At 39.2% G+C, this 20,178-nt stretch overlaps 1 long non-coding RNA gene across 1 annotated transcript in view; it reads left to right on the plus strand.

Annotated features, from left to right (window-relative positions):
* LOC125615252 overlaps window positions 1-20,178 on the plus strand; it is a 94,075-nt gene that overhangs the window by 41,964 nt on the left and 31,933 nt on the right. The window contains exon 2 of the long non-coding RNA XR_007345819.1: window positions 1,132-1,260. This is a non-coding gene — a long non-coding RNA (uncharacterized LOC125615252). The remainder of the gene's footprint in view (window positions 1-1,131; window positions 1,261-20,178) is intronic.

A 20,178-nucleotide genomic window follows, 5' to 3' on the forward strand; every position in this document is an offset into this window, starting at 1 on the left:
TTAGGAAAAATGGGTATAAGTACTGGTTAAGAAGTTGGAGCAGCCACCACAACAATACCTATAGGATTATGACATTGAAACCAACAGAATGTAAACTATTTAGAGGAAACCAAGGAAAGGAAATAAATAAACAAAAGGAAAGCATGGGACATGGCACCATGTAAGATAGCACATGTTAATGGAATAGTATTTATAATCCAGATACATGGCTAAGTGTCACCAATCAAAAGACCTGTTTTTAGAACTGAGATCTAAATAATATAAGGATCTAAAAACAAGGCTACAGAAGGATTGACAATAAAAGAATGGAAAAAATATACCAGGCATATACAAAGTAAAGAGATCATAGGTAAGTACTCTCAGTACCAATCAAATAGAATTTAAGGTGAATAACTTAAGGGACAACAAGGGACATTATATGTTTAAGATATAACACAGTAAATCACGAACATATATGCTTTTAACAGTAAGACCTGAAAATATAAAAGGCAACAACTGATTGACCTAAGAATGAATGTAGGTAAAACAATGATGGTTAAAACTTAAAACAAAAACAGAAACAAAAAACCTCTTGGAAGCTGATAAAACAAATAGAAAAGCTACAGAACAAACATCTAAAATATGTGATTTTCAAGCAAGTATAAGTCAAATAGGAAGCTTAACAAATTTCAAAGGATCAACTTTGTAAGACTCTATTTTTTGACTATAGTGTGCTATAACTAGAAATTAATAGTAAAGGGAAAGCTAGATAGCTAACTAACTAAATGACCTGAATGTTGGAAAACTAAAAATTTTATCTAAAGATTTCCACAAGTTTTTATATATAAAAACAAAGTCAAGAACTCTCCCCACTTGCTGTATTAAGACTGTATTATTTAATATATCTTTTTGTCTAGTCTCTGGTAAATTTATTTTCTGGGTTAGAGGATGAGAAGCTGTAATAACAATTGAAACAAAAGGAGAAGAGGAAGAGGAGGAGGAGGAAGAGGAAGAGGGAAAAAAGTAGAATCAGCCTCCTCTCCTATATAGACATAACCTCTATAGTTAATGGGAAATTTGGGGGGAATGTGAAAAAATTAGAGGATGCAAGGCAATTCCTTAACTGAAAGTTGTTTCTCCTAATTTTGCCAGATGGTTGGAAATGTACAGCAACTGGAACTACTACATCCTTACTTGGGAGTGTGATCTTCAGAACTACCTCCTGTGCACCATGATGTTCACAAGAGAAACCACATCGAACCTTAAGGAGTCAAGAGGAAGGTAATAATTGCTACATATGTGTAGCTTATTCCAAAGATCCCAGGTTAAAGGACAGTACTGGATTGCAGGTATTTTAACATTTGTAGAGAGCCACTGATGTCATCTCTATTTGTCTCCCAGCTGATATGACCATGGTAAATGTGGGTCACTTACTGATTTCAAACATTTTCCACTGGGAAATGTAGGGTAGTTACAATTTTTGGCATAATAGTGTAGTGGGCTAAGTTTCTGGGAAACCAACTCTGAGACAGAGTCTGAAATATGTGAGACTAGAATCAAAAAATGCTCTTAGGGTCAACCCTTGTAGAAAGAAAGAGAAAGAAGGGAAGAAAGGAGGATCAGTCAGAGGAAGAAACTGACTCTGGGGAACCTCAATAGAACAGATGTGTTACAGAAGTTTCCAAGCTGGGATAACCCTGTAGACTTGTCTCGGATTGGGGTGAGAGAGTTGGGATTTTCTACTCAACAACTAGTAGTCATTGCATGGGGCCTGTTCTGGAAAGGGTGCATCAGCTTGGGCAAAGTGACTTTGGCTAATGCAATGCCCATAGTGAGAATAAGAGGTAATAAATCCTTCATTCCTCAGGGAAGACATGGATGCCCTCCACGCCCTCAGTGATACAATTTCATATCATTTTGATTCCTAACTATTTTTTGTTGCTGTTTTTGTTTAGAAAAGTGAAGGGTCGGAAGGAATCAGGTGAAAGCCTAGCACTTGCTCTTACTCTGGGCATAGTTTGAGGACAATGGCTCTATGAACATGAATTTAAAAAACTATGCTTTATAAAGCTGTAACATAGGAAGTTCTAGAATTTTTTCTAAGACCCTCTTGTCTGAATATATCACTAAGTGTGGGAATATGCTTCCTGTTTTTTTTTTTATCATATGGAAAGGGGAAAACATGAAGAAAATCATAAAAGTTTCAGGTACTGTGTTCTTTGTCAAACCATATTATTTTATAGATATATATTTTTGAAAGAATGTGTGTGTGTGTGTGTGTGTGTGTTGAAAGAATTTTAAAATCCCAATGACAACTCTTCGACTTATTTTTTAACCTCAGGCTAATCAAGGATGATTCAAAGATAAAAAGAAATGTAGTTTATGGCTCTTTGAAAGGCTTATTGCTAATTCTATTTCTTACCCCATCTCCCTACTTTTCTTTCTACCTTAAATCCAGCTGAACTAAAGGGTGGAGAGAGCAGAGGGGAGGCCAACCATGAAACTGACAGTGTGGAGTCGGGTAAGAAACACAGGACAGGAAGCACATTCTATCCATCTGGATGGATGAAGGACATTGTCAATGCCTGGTCTTTCTGGGGTTGCCTTTTTGATGAAGATTTTTCTCTACCCCTTGGGTATAGCTAGAATGTGCCCCAGCCTGCGGAGACAGATCCCAGCAGTTAGTGCATCTACCCATCGTGGGTAAATCTTCTCCTCAGAGCGTGGAGATGTGGGGGGCACTAAGCACATGTGTTCTGGAGTAAGACCATGCATGTTCAAATACCAACTTCACTTCCCGCTTGTTCTGTCATCTTGGATAAGGGACTTAACCTCTCTAAGCCTTAGTTTTCTCATCTATAAAATGGGTTGATAATAGTACCTCATAGATTTTGTTGTTGTGAATTGAAAGAATTAACTCTTTAAAGTCATGTAGAAAAAGTATTTGATAAATATTGGCTATTATTTACTTTTGGGGGCCATATTCCCTAGATTTCTTGTACTTTGATACATTCAGTATCACACATAAAGCACTTCTACACCCAAACCTCCCACTCAGGCTTCAGGGTCAGAACATTCTTAGCCAGTACCTTCTCTGCACATAATATTTGAGCAAGTGTACAGAGGTAACCATATATTCTTACTACACACACACACACACACACACTCATACAAAAACATACACACACATATGTATATAAGTATTAACACAAATAATTTCCCATCTAATTATCTTTACATATAATTATCCATCCTCATAAGGATTATTTCTATTCCTGACCTACATATTGAGGTCATTTCAAAGCTAATAAGTTCAAGGTGGGATCCTTTGTTAAGTATATATTCCCCCCCCCCATTCTCTCCTTGCCTCATCTTGATTATCTGGGAGATGAATTTCTAATTTAAAAAAGGGGGAGGATGTAGAGGTAAGGACCCTTGTATTAGACCAAATTTTCCCCTGATACTTTAGTGTTGATGTTTCTCAAGCTGTTTTTTTTTTTTTTTTTTTTTTTGAAAATTTTTTTTTTTTTAATATTTATTTTTTAGTATTTGGCGGACACAACATCTTTGTCTGTATGTGGTGCTGAGGATCGAACCCGGGCCGCACGCATGCCAGGCGAGCGCGCTACCGCTTGAGCCACATCCCCAGCCCCACACATGCATTTTTGATCAAATTAAAATATGAATTTTCAAACAATGCATGGTTGTTAGACAAATGATTCAATAGAAGTACACAAATATATCTGAATAGAGTTTCAAAAGCTGTGTTTTAAATAGGAAATCTTAAAGTCTATGAAATTGATTTCCTGGAATGAACACTGCAAATGACTCTTCAGAGATCACAGACGGGGGATTTCTCTGGGCCCTGAGGTGCCCTGCAGAGGAATTAGTGCATCTCTAGTTCTTGGTGCTTCTGTGGTGAACAAAAGGAGATGCTCAAAGAGGCTGGATGGTGGCTTGATGTTTTTTATGCAGAATTTCCAAATCAGAGTGGGCACCTCCTATCCAAAAGATTTGCTGTTTTTTTGCCACCTACCCTGGAAAGCAGGACATGGATTGCATAGAATAAAATTTTAGAAGCTGACCTCTGAACCTCATATTTAAATTCATTTCTGGCTTATTCTTTCCAAATAGCAATTGAGTTTAACTATTGTGATTTAGCCATCTGCAGTCCATGTTTATAATTGTTCACACTATTATTGTCTCTGAAATTTTCACAGTTAATATTATTAAGGGGTGGATATACGATTTCCTGTGTGGTTCCATTCACTCTTCTGGCCCATTTTGATAAGAAAGTGCCTACCTGCTGCACCAAGGAGCTTTTATTGGCATTTTGAATTTTCACTGGTAAGCAAATAATATAGGAGAACAGAACCACTCCATTGGTAGCCTTTCAGATACAGAATTCTGTTTAATTTGCAAAAACCCTTTATAAATTCTAACTATTAACTCAGCCTTTCTTGCCTGCCTTACAAAAGCAGCTCTTAGGAAATAAAGCATTTGGGACCCAGTGGGAAAGATTCCAAGCTCATACTGCCAAATCTCCTGAGTTATCCTGACTCCCACCTGAGATTTTGGGATTTTCTATTATGAAAGGGGGAGGGAGGGGTCAGCCCCATCTGGAACCTAGATGAGAGAGTAAATAGACTTGTCTGTTTTTCAAAGATAATTGTGGGTTATGAAACAAAGCTAAGTAGGTAGCAAAATCCTACGCAGATTACAAAAGTGATTTTATATCTCTGCATTAGCACACGTAATTTTAGGCCCTGAAGCAATGTCTGGTGGACCAGTCAAACTTGCTGGGGCAATCAGTTAATGAATCCAAGAGAAGCAATGGTTGGAATTAGATCATGGATTATGGATTCCTAAAACTGGAAAGGACTTCAGAGATTTTTCTAGGCAAACTCTTTTGCTTTATAGTTGAGGAAATAGAGGCCCAGAGAAGCACAGTTATTTCTAGTGGTTATCCTGATTTCCAGCACTGTGCTTTTGTGTGGGATGACCCTCAGCTCAAACTCAAATTATTGCTATATGTATTCACTGTGTCTGTTCCTCAGAACATGTGTCATGAGGGACACATGACTCATGACTCCTCACAGCTAATCCTGCTGTTCAAAGATCACAAAGCATCTTGTTCTCATTAGTTCTGGTCATACCTCTGGTAGGTGGGCAACATTCTCCATGATTGACCCACAGTGTCTGGCTCTGCCATTAGTCTGAGGGTGGGTTGAGGGGATTTTGGGAGACATTTCCTAGGCTGGGACTTTTCACCTTAGACTTCCTTTTCCTTGGGATTCTTTCTCAAGCTGAGGGAAAGAGTAGTCTGACTACAGGATTTTTGTTTTCCTGAAAGGTTGACAATAGTGATGAAAGTCTTGTTGAAGTTAATTGAACTCTCTGAGCTTTTGTTTCTTCTTTGTGAAATAAGAAAAAGAAAAAAAAATATAATTCACAAGGTTGGTCCCAAGTATAAGGGACGCATTTAAAAAAATGTTTATTTTCTCTCTTTTTGTAACAATTTCTGAATATTATTAGTTTTTGATTAGTCTAAAAATAATTTCAAATTTTCTGTTTATGAAGATAATACATCTTTAGTAATGAAACAATGCTGAAAATTATGAAATTCTTTCAACACCTACAACCAGAGAGAACTATTGTGCCTACTTTTATAATATTCTTCCAGTTATCTCTCTGGGTATCAATGTCTGTATTAGCATTTATAATGTTGCATAAAATGCAATCATAATATAGACAGTTTCTCAATCTGCTTTTTTGCATATAGTTTAACGAAACTGTTAATAGATACTTTCTAACAGTTCTGGGAATATTTAAATCCCAAATGCAGGAAATAAGGGACAATACCAGGTAAAACTTCACTATGACCTGATTGGCACTCTTCTCTTCAATTGGCCCTTTCCTCTGTTCTCCTCAATTAAGACAGAATATGCCACTGGACATATACAATGCATTTATTGGATTTGCAAAAGATTTGCAAACATTTTCATTTCCCCTAACAAAAGCCAGGGTAAATAAATGTCATATACTACTATAGTTCCCTGTGGAGCCCATAAGATCCCCTTAATCATATCCTTCCTCTATTTTCCAGGGGATGAACTTTCAGGAAAGGCATAGATTTTTTTTTTATATATACTTAAGCTCATTGGGTTTTGTTGGCCTGTAACTATATGTGATGCCATGTTTTATTTAGCTTGATCTTCTTGGTGTCCCAGTGTCTTGCCATTATTAGACAGACAGACTGATATTGGCCACACTCTGTTCTTCATTTGCTTCTCAGTTTTGTTCACATTCCCAGTGTCTTTGGGACTCTGATAGTGGTGATATAAGTGATGACTTAGAATCAAGCAATGTAAAGGCATGCAGAGTGATTCTGCCTGGAATTATCATCTGTTGTTGCCATCAACCCATTCCTGTGAGTACCTGTTAGTAGAAAATAGTGCTAATTGAAAGTCTTTGGGTATTGGGAATTCTGGGTCATAATGGGCAGGTGAAAAACTTCAGTATTAAAAACTTGTGTAAGAATCACACTTCCATGCAAAAGGTTCTCATCCATGAAGGGAAGATATTAATATTCATGTGGTCCCAGATCACCAATATAATGTGAAGGAGACTTTCTTATACTTTGAGATCCTCTGATTAGAGCTGGCAATTTAAAAGTAGCATTTTCAGGCTGTTTTCTGTTTTGTCATAATTGGACCAAACTCTCTCCCAGCGTCTATGCATTTTGGTTTCTCTTCAGCCTCCTGTCTCCCCACCACAGGAGTCTGCCCTGATTTGTTCATGCCAGATGTATTGAGGTGGTTTTTATCAGGCAGCTTTCAATTAGGAAATGGTGGCGAGCGCGCCTACTCATTTCTCACCATCTCCATAAGGAGCCACTTTAACTCTGATGCAGTGATGCAGGGCTTCTAACCGAGACCTCAAGGGGAAAGGCCCCATCACTAATCTTATGTGCTCATCCAAAACAGAAGGCAGTGGTGATTTGCAATCAAGGCTCACTGGCACCTCAGTGATGGCCCCTAGAGGGCTCTGCCAGGCCCACTGTGAAGATGGAGACATTTTAGAACCACTGGAATGGTTCTGGCGCTTCTGACCTTGTGCCAAGTTTCTGTCATAACTGGAGATTAGACATGTTTTCATTAGGAACATTGGGGAATTAATAGAAAATAGATTCTTGACTTTGAAATTTACCTTGCTGAATTTGTCTTCCAAGAGAAAACCTCGAATTTATGTGGCGTCTTCATTCCAAGATTGATGATGATGACGATGATGACGACGACAATGATGTGTGAGGGTTTTCCTTTGCTGATTATTCATGTTTCTCTCCATACAGAACCTCTGTATGAGGTTGACTGGCAGAGCTGGAAAACAAGAAACAGATAAGATCCATGCTTGGAAAATTCTGGAAAACAAAATGGGTTTTTCATATATTTATATTCATGCGTTCTTATAAGTGAACAACCCAGAACTTCAAACTAAATTTTGAAGAAATTATGACCAAAAAATTGATGTTTTTTTAAAAATTAAATCTACATATATGTAAAGCACACTAAATTTACTGAGACAAATTTGAACTAATTTCCTTCCTCCCTCCCTCCCTCCCTCCCTCCCTTCCTTCCTTCCTTTCTTCCTCCCTTCCCAGGACCTTGCATTTGCTAGGCAAGTACTCTTCTACTGAGCTACACCCCCAGGCCCTGGAAGCTTAAATTTTAATTGTGCTCCCTCTCTCTTTTGTTTAGTAAATGGACTAAAAGCAATTACTCGAAGACCAGGAAAAGACAGCTAGCTTTTCCCTGCAAATATAGACAGAAGGTAGTTTTCATGCTAGGTGTATTCCATTTCAGGTAGACCCTCCACCCTTCTCTATCACTGGCTTCCTTGTCCTCTGTATTTCACTAGCTTTGACAATAAGAGACATCTCCCACACACAGAAGGGCAAGAGAAGTGTAAGTTCTAGATATTTATTCCCTCAGTTCCCTTTTTGGTAAGTATGACTGAAAACAATGAGACATAGAAACAAATTCTTATCATTTTTTGGGATGCACATGCTATCATGTTTGAGAGTGATTCTATATTAAAACCAGCTTTTTAGTCCTCACTCAAATATGAGTAGATAACTGAAGATTACAAGACATTTGAGGAAAGCCTTTAATGGGAGAGAGAGAGGGAGGGAGGGAAGGAGGGAGAGAGAGGGAGGGAGGGAGAGAGAGAGAGAGAAAAGGAGAATCAGAAACAAAGCAACTTAGAGGAAGCAGAAACTAAACATCTTAAAAATTAAAGCCTATTATTAAATATTCTCAAGGAAATAAGGGAAGATATTGCAACCATGAAACAAGAACTGAATGCTATTTAAAAAGGACAAAAATAGATTCTTAGAGTTTAAAAATGTAATAGATTAAGTGAAACTCAATAGAAATATTGAAGATCAGATTGAATAAATCTCCCTGAAATAAAGCAAAAGTGAAATGTGGCTGGGTATGGTGGTGCATGCCTGTAATCTCAGTGGCTCTGGAGGCTGAGGCAGGAGGATCACCAGTTTAAAGCCAGCCTCAGCAAAAGCAAGGTGCTAAGCAACTCAGTGAGACTCTGTAAATAAAATACAAAATCAGGTTGGGTCTGTGTCTCAGTGGTTGAATGCCCCTGAGTTCAATCCCTGTATAAAAAAGAAAAGAAAAGAAAAGAAAAAAAGGTGATGGAAAATAGTGGATTAGATGTTAATTTTATCTGACTGATAAAATTTCCTGAAAAAGAGAATAGAGAAAACAGAAAGAAGAAAATCATCAGCCTAATGAGTCAAGAAAATATTCCAAGGAAAGACATAAATTTCCATCCTGAAAGAGTTTACTGAGTACCCTCAGAATGAACAAAAATAGACCCACAACAAGGGCATCTCATTATGAGAATCTGGAATATTGAGGACAAAGAACCTCAGATAAGCTTTTAGAAAGAGAAAAGTAGACCACAGAAAGCAACAGGATCAGAATGGCTCTGGCCTTCTCACAAGCAAAACTAGGACCTAGAACCAATTGAACAATAGGTTCTCTCAAGTTCTAAGGGGAAAGTGATTATCAACCTTGAATTTGATACCCAAAGTATCCTTTGGATGTGAGGGGAGAATAAAAGCATCATTAGACACACACATGCTCAAAACCATTTCCTTCCCCATACCTCTTCTTAGGAAGCAACCGGTTCTAGATTGGGGCTTTCCACCCCAGACTTCCTTTTCTCTGTGCTCCATAAACATAAGGGTTTAAACCAAGAAAGATAAAGCTACAAGACACAGGAAATAGAGAGTAAAAGGAATTCTCAGAAGAACTAGTGATGGGATACACCAAGAAGACAGAATGTACCAGATAGTGAGACATGGGAGCAGATCATAAAGCTCCAAGATATATTCTTAGGAAGATGAAATTACTGGGATATCCCTATGTATTAAGTATCTTGAGAGATTTAGACAACTTTCTAAAGATTGGTATTAAGTAAGTGATAAATACATAGAAAATCTAAAAAGTGAATGCAAGGCAATTATCACAGAAAAACAGTTGTTAAGGAAAGGAAAAATTGTTATGATTATTATTTGGCTCATCTGTGAATAGCATTTACATAGTAATAGTATTATAAATTTCAAATATTGGTCTATCTAAAATTATAAAATTATAATTATGTTGAAAAGATGAAAAGATAAGGAAAGGCACATTGGTACAGTGGGGTACATAAATGAAAAGAAATAAAATATTAAGTTTTATAGGAATAAGTCAATAAATAGTGCCTAAAATTGGAAGAGAGAAGAAAGAGGAGGGGAACCAAACCAAAACCAAAATACAACCAACTAATAGAACAACACAAAAATGTCATTTCGAGACCTAGAGACCAATTTCATGTATTAGTGAAAAGGCATGAAAGTAATTACCTCATGAAAGGGGGAAATGGGGCTGAGGGAGATAAGGAACTACTATCTTTTTGTAATAAACCTTGTAGAATGATTTGACTATTAACTTTAAACATGCATGTCTATCTGATTAAAAAATAATAAAGGAAACCATAAAAAGAAAATTAATTAAATAATTAAAAATATGCATGCACCCCAGGCAGTCATTGCTAAGCAATCAGAATTGGCAAACAAGTGAAACTATTCTTATTTGGGCAACATGAAAACTATAAAAGTAGAAAAATCATTTTTTATGAGTGTCATTACGGCATTGCTTATTAGAGAAAAGGTTTGTAAAATTGGATTAATTATCAATGGGTGCCTGTCACATCAAGAAGTTTAGGGCGTAAGATGCAGTATTGTTTTATCTTATTGTGGGAAGCAAGGGACAGGACAGAACAAGAGTCAGGGGACTGTGATTCCAGCTAAAAAGGAACAGATTTTCAGCCTAGACTTGTGTAGAGTCAATTGCAGGGCAATCAGCTAAGGTGAGCCCTAGAGATCTGGGCAGTGGAAGCTACGGGCTGAGTAGTCTGAGCAGGAAGAGGGGCACTATGGTTTGGATATGGCATAAGTGTGTTGCCCAAGGGTTCATGGATGGGAAGCTTCATTCTCAGTGTGGTGAGGTTAAGAGGTAGGTTAAGGGATCTTTAAAAGGTGGAGTCAAGTAGGAGGTCCTTGGGTCATGAGGCATGCCCTTGGAGGGGATTAACCAGTAGTTCTTGTGGGACCCTAGTTTGTCCCTGGTCTCATTTTCCAACTTCCTCTCACCATGTGATCTCTGTCCCTCTTGTACTTGCTTCCACTATGATGTCATCTGATATGATGTGATGCGGTCAGGGGACCTGCACCAGAGCAGTCACAATGTTATTTGGACTTTCAGGCTCTAAAACTGTGAGATAAATAAACACCCCTTTCTTTACAGATTATACAACTTCAGGTAGTTTGTTACAGTAATAGAAAACATACTAATACAAGGGGTACCAGAAAGCAGACTTCAACTCTGATCTTTAGGGTAGGTGAATTCAGGTTTCCTGGTCTATTACACATTTCTCACTAGGTAGAGTGTTGTTTACAGGTAGAAGAAGGTGGGGGCCTGTAGGCATCCTGATCTCTTGACCCTCTATGCTTCATTTCTTTGACCTTTACAACTGGATTTCTTAAATTTTACCTGTATGCTTAGTTTTTTTTCTAACATTGGGGCCTGATCCTATATCAGCAGCTTGTTAGAGTCTGTAAATAAGTCAAAATAACACCTGGCATTTTGTCAGGGGAATGTTAAAGTTTGTAAACAAGTCTGGATGGTGCCTGGCAAAATGCCAGAGGGAGTGGTTTGAGAAGTAACAAAAGCGAGCCATTAAGTGTAGAGATTCCTGATTGGTTGACTGATGTATCTAGTTTATGCTAATTAGATAAGCTGTGTGGAATGTATAAATACTGCTCCTGTCCTACTCCTGCTGTATCAACGTACACAAGTTATTCGTCACCCCCCGATTATTCTGCTGCAGCCGGACTGCGGCAGCAGCTCCCAAAGCTGGTGTTTTAGACAGCTTTATCACTGCTCTGACTAAAAGACCTGACCAGAACAATTGTAGAGGAGGAAAAGTTTATTTGGGGGTTTATGGTTACAGAAATCTCAGTCCATAGACTACAGGCTCCATCTCTCAAGGTGAGCTAAAACATCATGGCAGAAGGGTGTGATGAAGGGAAGTGGCTCACAGAATGATCAGAAAACAAAGAGAGGCTCCATTTACCCAATAACAAAATATATACCCCAAAGGCACATCAGCAATGACCCCCCTCCAGCCACACCCTACTTGCCTTCAGTTACCTCTCAGTTAATCCCATCAGGGGATTAATTCACTGATTAGGTTAAGGCTCTCATAACCCAATCATTTCTCCTCTAAACCTTTTTGCACTGTCTCACACAGGAGCTTTTGGGGGATACCTAATATCTAAACCATAACAGCTGAACAGTTGGCATCATCACCCTCTCCTATGATTTTGATTAAATGTCCTCCAAGAGCTCAGGTGTTGAAAGCTTGTTTCCAATGCAGCAGCGCTCAGAGGTGGACCTTTGAGTTCATTAGATCATGAGGGCCCTGACCTCATGAATGGATTAATCCATTTATGTATTCATAGTTAAATATGTTTAGAGGGAGTGACTTTGTTATAAAAGTAAGCTCTTGCTTTGCTTCCTGGCTGCTATGAGGTGAGCAGCCTCCTTTACCATATACCCATTGCCATGGTGTTCTGTGTTATCATAGGCCCAAAAGCAACTGGGCCAATCACATGGACTAAAACCTCGGAAACCATGAGCCAAAATAAACCTTTTCTCCTTTTAAGTTGTTTACCTCAGATATTTTATCACAGTGATGGAAAGCTGACTAATACACCCTCTGATGTTAGCAGCATAAATAAATCCTTGTCTTATACCCCCAGTCACTGAGAACCTCACCTGAACTTCAGTCCCTCTTGCTGTTCTAATGCCCAGCCTCCTAAATGTTCACCACACAATACATGTCCATAGCACTTCATGATACCTGTTCTGGGTTGGGCAGAAAGTTTGCCACAAACCTTTATTTCACCCCTGCCCAATGTGTGATTTGTATCTCATCTTCATTTTCCCCCTTTAGACTGATCACCTAGCTTCAGGCCAAGCTTTGATCCTGTCTCTCTGACTTTCAATAAAGCCCAGGTCCTGACCTTATTCCCAGGTTAGGAATTTATTGAACATTTATAATCAACCTATTTGAAATCCTCCAAACATTGTGCTTTACAGGTTTATAGAGATTACCTCATTCACAGCTTATAATAACTCTCTAGGGTAATAGTTAAGATAACCAACACCAGATAAGAAACTGTACTTTGAAGCTATGAAAGGACTTGTACATGATCACAGTACACGGATGGGGCAGGAATTGAAACACAGGTCATCTACTTTCAGCCTCAGGCTGTGATTACAAGCCTCGTTGCCTCTCACGGTCTTTGTTGAAACTTCATCATCTACTGACTCAACTTTTCCCCGGTTTCGAATCCTGAATCTAGTTGCAGGTGAGTCCTGCTTTTGCCTAAGGTGGAGGCAGATGTGCCTGGTTGTTTTCACAGGATTATTTGCTTCTATGGAGTTCCCAGGTGATCTTATCATTCCACAAAATGCCCTACAGCTAGGGCAGGTAGTTCTCAGTGTGGTCCTTAGACCAGCAGAGTCAACATCACTATGGAACTGGTTAGAAATGCAGCACATCAGACCCTGCTTGAGATCAACTGAATTGGAGACTTTGGGAGTAGGAACTATCAATCTGAGTTTTAATAAGCCCTCCAGGTGATTTTGATGTACACTAAAAGTTGGGAACTCTAGGGTCATAGAGTCTGCTAGGGTCAAGTCTTTGCTTATTGTTGACTGTACTTAAATAAAATGTGTTCAGAAAAAAGAGGAGCAGGAGATGTGTTCCTGTCTTGAGTTGCCACACTATTCAACTTGTGAATTCCTCCATTCTATCTTACCGGGATCACAAAATAGGAAGATCCAGTGTGAGAAATCTTATTCAACCTGACCCTGTACAGGGAATCATGAAGACACTGTTTTTGGATGCCTTTAATGAAAATGAAAATAGAGTCATCAAAAAGAAAGGCTGCAGGTCAGGACAGACAGGAAAGAGTTTGAAATCAATGTTCTTGAAATCTAAAGAAACATAGATTCACACACAGATATTTTAGTGTTAAATGCCTCAGGCCCTTTTGTTGTTGATGTTTATGACTTCTCTCATCTCAGTTACATCTGCCTTATGGTAAAATAGTGGCAGTCACAGCACTTATCAAAGGGTATATATGAGGGAATGGATTGAGGCAGCAAGCTGTTATTTTCCTTATTCTTATAACAATACAGAAAATTAATAAATTTAATAATATTTTTCTTTTACATAGTTCAGTGATTTAAATACAAAATTAACAACTGCTCACTCACTCATCTCCTCAGTGGTTAGCCAGAGCCAGTTCCCATTGTTTGCTAGTTGGTATCTTGTCTACATGTTTCCAGGTATTTAGCACCTGCACCACACCTGGGAGAACACAGCTGCTAAAGTCTTGGCCCTGAGTGTAAAGCCAGGGCTTATCCAAGCTTTTGAACCACAAGCTTGCTGAGGCTGCCCGGGTGCCTTCCAAGCAGGGCATCTGTGATTGATGATGGGAGAGAGTAAATAAATTTCAGTAAGTACACATGAGAGTGGATCAGGACAGTAAGTGTTTACTATGTACAATCAATGGGCATTATTTTAGAGGAGATTAAAATTTCCTGGACTTAATCCTCCTGCTGGAGCAGCGTTGGTGGCAGAGGATGAGTTACTGTTTTCTCCAGGGAGGTAGTGAGGAGCATCTGTGCCTTTTGAGTCAAAGTATGTAGTAAAATAAGCCATTTAGAAATCTGTTCAGGGGCTGGGGGAATGGCTCAGTGGTAGAGCACTTGCCTAGTGTGCATGAGGCTCTGGGTATGGTCCCCAACACTAGGGGATAGGTGGAATCTGTTTGGTTTGGAAATCAAATAATAGATGTGTTTGTAGTATACGAAGTGGAAGAAGGTGGTTCTGGATGGCTAAATGTCTGGAAATTGGAAATGACAAGTGTGTCTCTCTCTAACCTTCTTGGGCACTGAAACCTCTTCTCCATTTTATAACCTATGTAATAGAATCTGATGTTGGTGAAGGTTGGTATTGGACTTTACTCTGAGGTGTACATTTCTGTCTAGTGGTGAGCTGTGGATGGAATAGGGTATCATGGTAGAAACTGAAAATCTAGCTTTCTTCTGAACTTTATTCTTCTGTGTTTCAGAAGCTGTCACTTAAAATTTAAAGTAGTTTCTGTCTCCTAAGATAAGTCAAAACTTGAACTTAACTTTGGGATGTTTGTTCTAGAAAAAAATCTTGAGCACCTTCCCATTGTTTGGGAGACAAAAACTGTAAACTCAGGATTTTCCTGAAAGTAGATAATTAAGTATTATTAATGTAAGTTATATGTATATTTTTAGCAAAATGAAGATTTCCGGATACTTTTATTTCTTCATGAGATAATTTTATGTAGATTTGAACTGCTGATGCCTTATATCAGGGGTTGGCAAACTGTTCTATGTACAAATCTGGTCTACTGCCTGTTTTATAAGTAAAGTTTTATTGGAACACAGTCATGCTCATTTATTTGTCCATAGTTGCCTTCCCACTACAACAGTAAGTGGTTGTTAGAGACTATATTGCCCTCAAAGCATAAAATAGTTATCATCTGGCCTTCACAGAGAAAAGTTTGTTGACCCCTGCCTTTGATTATTGCTTCTTGTGTGCACAATCTTAAACAGTTGCACACAGATATTACAACCAGAGATTACAAAATGACCGGGAAGATACACATGTCTGAACTTCTTATCAGACTTAACTTATGAAGAGACTTTCAAAAAGACTTGAACCTGGCTTGCTGTCAGTCGTCCTGGCTGTCCTGATGATGGCCTACACATAGTGCTGTTCCAGACTAAATAACCCTGGAACCATTAGTTTCTGATATGATGGTTTCATTGGAGACACAAGACAATATTTCACTCCATGATATGTGGATGAGTGCAAGTGGGATTTCCCTTGAAGGGAGTGGTTATTCTCACTGTCAATTATCCCAAGAAGATGGCAATTCTGGATAGGAAAAAAAAAAAGACTGAAATTTTCAGCTCTACTCAAACCTTCAATGACTGCAGCCCCATGAGAGACCCTGAGCCAGAAATGCTCAGATGTCCCTGAATTTCTGTCTCTCCAAATTTTGTGAAATAATGCTAGTTTTTCATGTGGATAAGTTTGGGGGTAATGTTGTACTGCAATGGATGACTTATACAAAGGTTTAGACAAACTAGGCCTTATGCCATATGCCACATGGGTGCTCAATAGCCAGTTATTCTAATATCACTGGTGAGTGGGCATAGGACACCTGCTAAAGTACTCACTTGTGGTTAGCTTTGGGTAACTCAGCCTTCAGCTTAGAGGCTCTCATATCATACAGGTGGGAGGGAGGGAACAGTTTGAGAGTGATGTGAATGTATGTGCATGTGTGGGGTGTGTATATATGGTATGTAAATCAGTGTTATTCCCTGTGTTCCTCCATAAGGAACAAAAGAACCTCTTTGCTGTGCCCTCTGTGACTATGAAGCCTACATTAGTTGTGTTAACTCTTCAGGTCTTAGTCCCTTCTGGTTGGTTTTCAGAGATACTTTTCTCTCTGGATTCTACAAAAACTTGTTCTGACTCTTAAATGATGTTTGAAGAGCACCAAAATTGTGTTTGTTTCTGTGCTGAGCCTTCTGTGTATGTATTGAAAGCAAACTCTGTGGTAGGTAGCAAGTGAGAACTTCATGGGAAATGTGTTCCAGGTCTGTGGAGGAAATGCACACAGAGAGGAACTAAATGATGCCTGTTTAGGTTCTCAGCTGAGAATTCTCCAGTCTCCCCTGGACCTGGTTGTTGACATGGTGACAACATAATGGAGAAGGTTACATAAAACACAGGGTCCCTGGTCTTCATGGGCTTTGACATTTACTTAGGTATTTTGGTGTTTGCTTCCAGTAACTCAGGAGCAAAGTTGTTTCTGTTGTAAAAACAAAAACCCCAGCAACAACCCCAAATTGTGTGGCCCTTGTTGCCTGAAAATTAACTCAAGGAAAAAGGAATTCTTAATAAAGATGTGAAGGCTATTAGCTTCTGCACAGTGTGCACATTGAGAGACAAGGAAAGAGCCCAAGGGCAGGAGAAGTACATCACTTATGACAGCTCTGTCCTTGTCCTTTCTGACTTGTCCTGAGTGAGAACCGAGCAGTTAAGTTTAAGTTTGTGTTTGGAAGGAAGTCTCTCTGTTCTCTTTAGCAGCTGATCATTTGTGTCTATATTTTCAGCTTGTCCCTCTCTCCTCAGCCCTTTACTTTCTTGTTTTGCAATAAAAAATATTACCTGCCCTTCTAATCTTGAACGAATATCTTGTATTAGGATATAGACTTTGTCAGTGAGCTCCCATCACACTTAAATTCAATGAGCTCTTCTACTTTTGAGTTTCAGAGGTAAAATTCTCAGCAGCAACTCCAAGTTCTAACAGTTGCCCTTGTCAACCTTGTGTTCCCTTTTAGCAAGGATCAGTAACAAGGACACTGGGTGCAGTGTAGAGGCTTAAGTGGGTGACAAGCTTCATTTCCCTGCGCCATTAATCTATACATTGAATTGCAAAGCCCTGGATGGTGTTGAGGATGATTTTTTTTGGAATTAATCATGTTATGGAGGTTTAATTTTGGGTTATCTATATATTGGGAACCTATCAAAGAGGTTGGAGAGAAGTAAGTTGCAAAGAAAAAACTAGGGGCCTTTCAAGTCAGCCAGACCTGGACATCCTCCATGATTTACAGAGCATGTGACAATGTAATGAGGTGGTTTAAGGTAAAAACCACCTAGTCCCACTATTTGCTTAGTGTTCCCAAATGGGTTAGCAATAATGCCTATTTCAGTGGTGGCATGGGAATGAAATTAACATATGTGAAAGCATTTGGAATAGTGTCTAGCTCAATACACTATTTACTATTATTTTTGTTATTATTACTGGCTCTTTCATCATAAGCCAGTAAGGTAACTTTTCTAAGCCTGAGTTTCTTTACCTATAAAACCAAGGTGGAGAGCTCAGTGGTTGGTCTGGGTTTGGTCCCAAGAATGAAGCTCTGGGTTTGGTCCCAAGAATGGCAAACAAAATAAAACAAAGAAAAAACAAATAATAACAACAAAAACCCAGGATGGTAATAATAATTGTCTCTTGGTTTTTTTGTATTAATACATGTAAAACATCCTGCTCAATTTCTGGTATATAGTAGGAACTCTCTCTTAAGGATATTTTATTTTAATATATGATTAATAGGTGCCACCTGTTTTACACTATTATGTTTGGGGCCTTGCAGACTTAAATAAAGAGATATAATCAGAATGCAGTGGGCCTGATGCCATTGTTATAGTGCTGGGACACGTTGACCTGAAATTGCCTCCAAGGCAGTGTCGCTGCTCTACAGTGAGATTCTTACTCCCCGAGGTCATTAGAACCCCCATTCTCAGCCAGGTTTGATTTCTATCAATTTCTACTCCCAGAACAAGTGAGTCTGACTCAAACACTTGCTTCCCTAATCTCTGCAATCTTTGAAGGAAAGAACATCCAAAGCTTCTTTCTAAACGGGTCTTCAGCTGTGCCCTTTGTGAACTTTGGGACCCAGAGAGATCTTGATGATTTCTGCAAAGATCTTGTAACTGGCTGAATTACTCCAAGACCCAACCTGGCCGGTGACTATTAACATTTAGCACTGGAGCCTGATTATTGTGTGATAATTGCTCCATTAGCTCATGTTGCTGCTATTGTTCATAATAGCCCTTCCTTGTCCCTCGAAGACCTCTTGTCTCCTGCCCTGACCTCTATTTCCATGTACATTTGATGTATTTCTCATTATCCTGCTTAATTTTGCCAGTTATTCCTCAGAATGACTTGGGCAATCTCGTGCAGTCTCCGAAGCTTGATATTCCGTGTATCCCATGCTGACTCTCCCTCCTCTGGTGTGTTCCAGATGGTTTTGTACCAAGCAGAGCATATGCCTCTTTCTTCCCCTTGATTACTCTTTGCATTTCTTTGCTCCTCTGCACCGTCCTCCATTTGATTTACTTCTGGAGTATTTATTGCTGGGGTGATATGCATAATGAATGCCCTTGGGCATTCATTAAGTTTAACTCTGAACAGTTTCTATTTCCCCTCAGTGTCCTTGATGTCTGATATGTTTGGTCATTTGCTCATGTAAACCTCACAGTTTGCCAGCATTTACTCCTTGGAAATTCCAAACCTCTCCCTTTCAGGCTGTGCTATTTATTTGTTTACATTTAATTTCATGGAAGTCCTTAGTTTCAAATGGTGCCTTACTGGTGACCCTCAGGATGTCCCTGTCTGTCCCAGTCTATTGGAGGAATTACTCCAGTTAACCATTGTAGTGTAACAAACTACCTGCCTGTCAGCTGTTTAAAACACAATTATTGTCTCTCATGGTTCTTTGAGTAGGCTGGGCATAACTGGAGAGCCCTCACTTGGGATTTCTCCTGCAGTTGTGGTGGGAGACGCTAGGGAGGGCTGTGGTGGTCTTAAGGCTTGAAATGGCTGGCCACCTAGGAGACTCACTCACATGGCTCGCAGTTGATGGTTTTTTGAGGCCTCAGCTGGGGTTGTCCCACCAAAGTGCCTGCATATGGCCTCTCCATGTGAGAACATGGGCTTTTCAAACCATGGTAGCCAGGATTTGAGAAGGTGCCTTACAAGAGTGAGCATTGGAGGGTGAAAGATGCAAAGCTTCTCATGATCTTGGAAGTCATGTAACATTATTTCTATTACACTTGATTTGTGGGAGGGGAACTACATAAGGGAGTGGATAACTTCTTTGGGGGAGACTAGCTATCATAGTGAATAGTTACTCTGTTCTTTACCTTGTTCCTTATTTTAGAGTCAGAAAGTCCCTTTTAATGTTGGTTTTTCCTCCAGATTGTTCTCTGGTAACTTGAGCAGTAGTTACAGGCAATTTGCTCTTCTAGCAAGCTTCAGTTAGGACATTCCCACTGCCATCTCTACCACCCGGCTGCTATAATATCTATTTCTCTCCTTGAGATTCTTAGCTTGGAAAGACTCTGCTAACCTAAAGAGATGAAGTACAAGGGAAAGAGTTCTACTTTGTCTTCTAGGTCTGACTTTGGAATAATACACATGACCTTGAATGATTCATTTGCTCTCTTTTGACTCTGGTCTTTTCTGAAGTTTTCTATAAACTCTGAAATTCTACAATACTAATAGCCACCTTTGATGTGCTTATCTATTGGATTAAATACTCTACTTCAACCTTTGGAACTGATTATGCACAGGTTTGGGGGCTGATGGAATGGTTACTGCCCATTATAATCTTTGCACATAGTAGGCACTTAGCACAAAAATTTTTTTTGATAAAAATTAAATCTAGAAAACTAGGTGCTATCATTATTTTCAAGACCTTGGTGGTATATGCTGCTGGATTTGCCGCAGTCTGGCTGGGCACAATCAGGAGCCACTTGTCAAAAGAAACTAACTTTATTTTTAGAACCACACACGCCAAACAAAACAGCCTCTCAGGAAAAATCCTCAGAGCCTCAACTGCCACCACCGGCTTTCCACAAGCCTCTCTCTCCCACACAAGCTTCTCT

This window comes from Marmota marmota, unplaced genomic scaffold, assembly GCF_001458135.2.
Source record: "Marmota marmota marmota unplaced genomic scaffold, marMar, whole genome shotgun sequence".
Taxonomy (NCBI): Eukaryota; Metazoa; Chordata; class Mammalia; order Rodentia; family Sciuridae; genus Marmota; species Marmota marmota.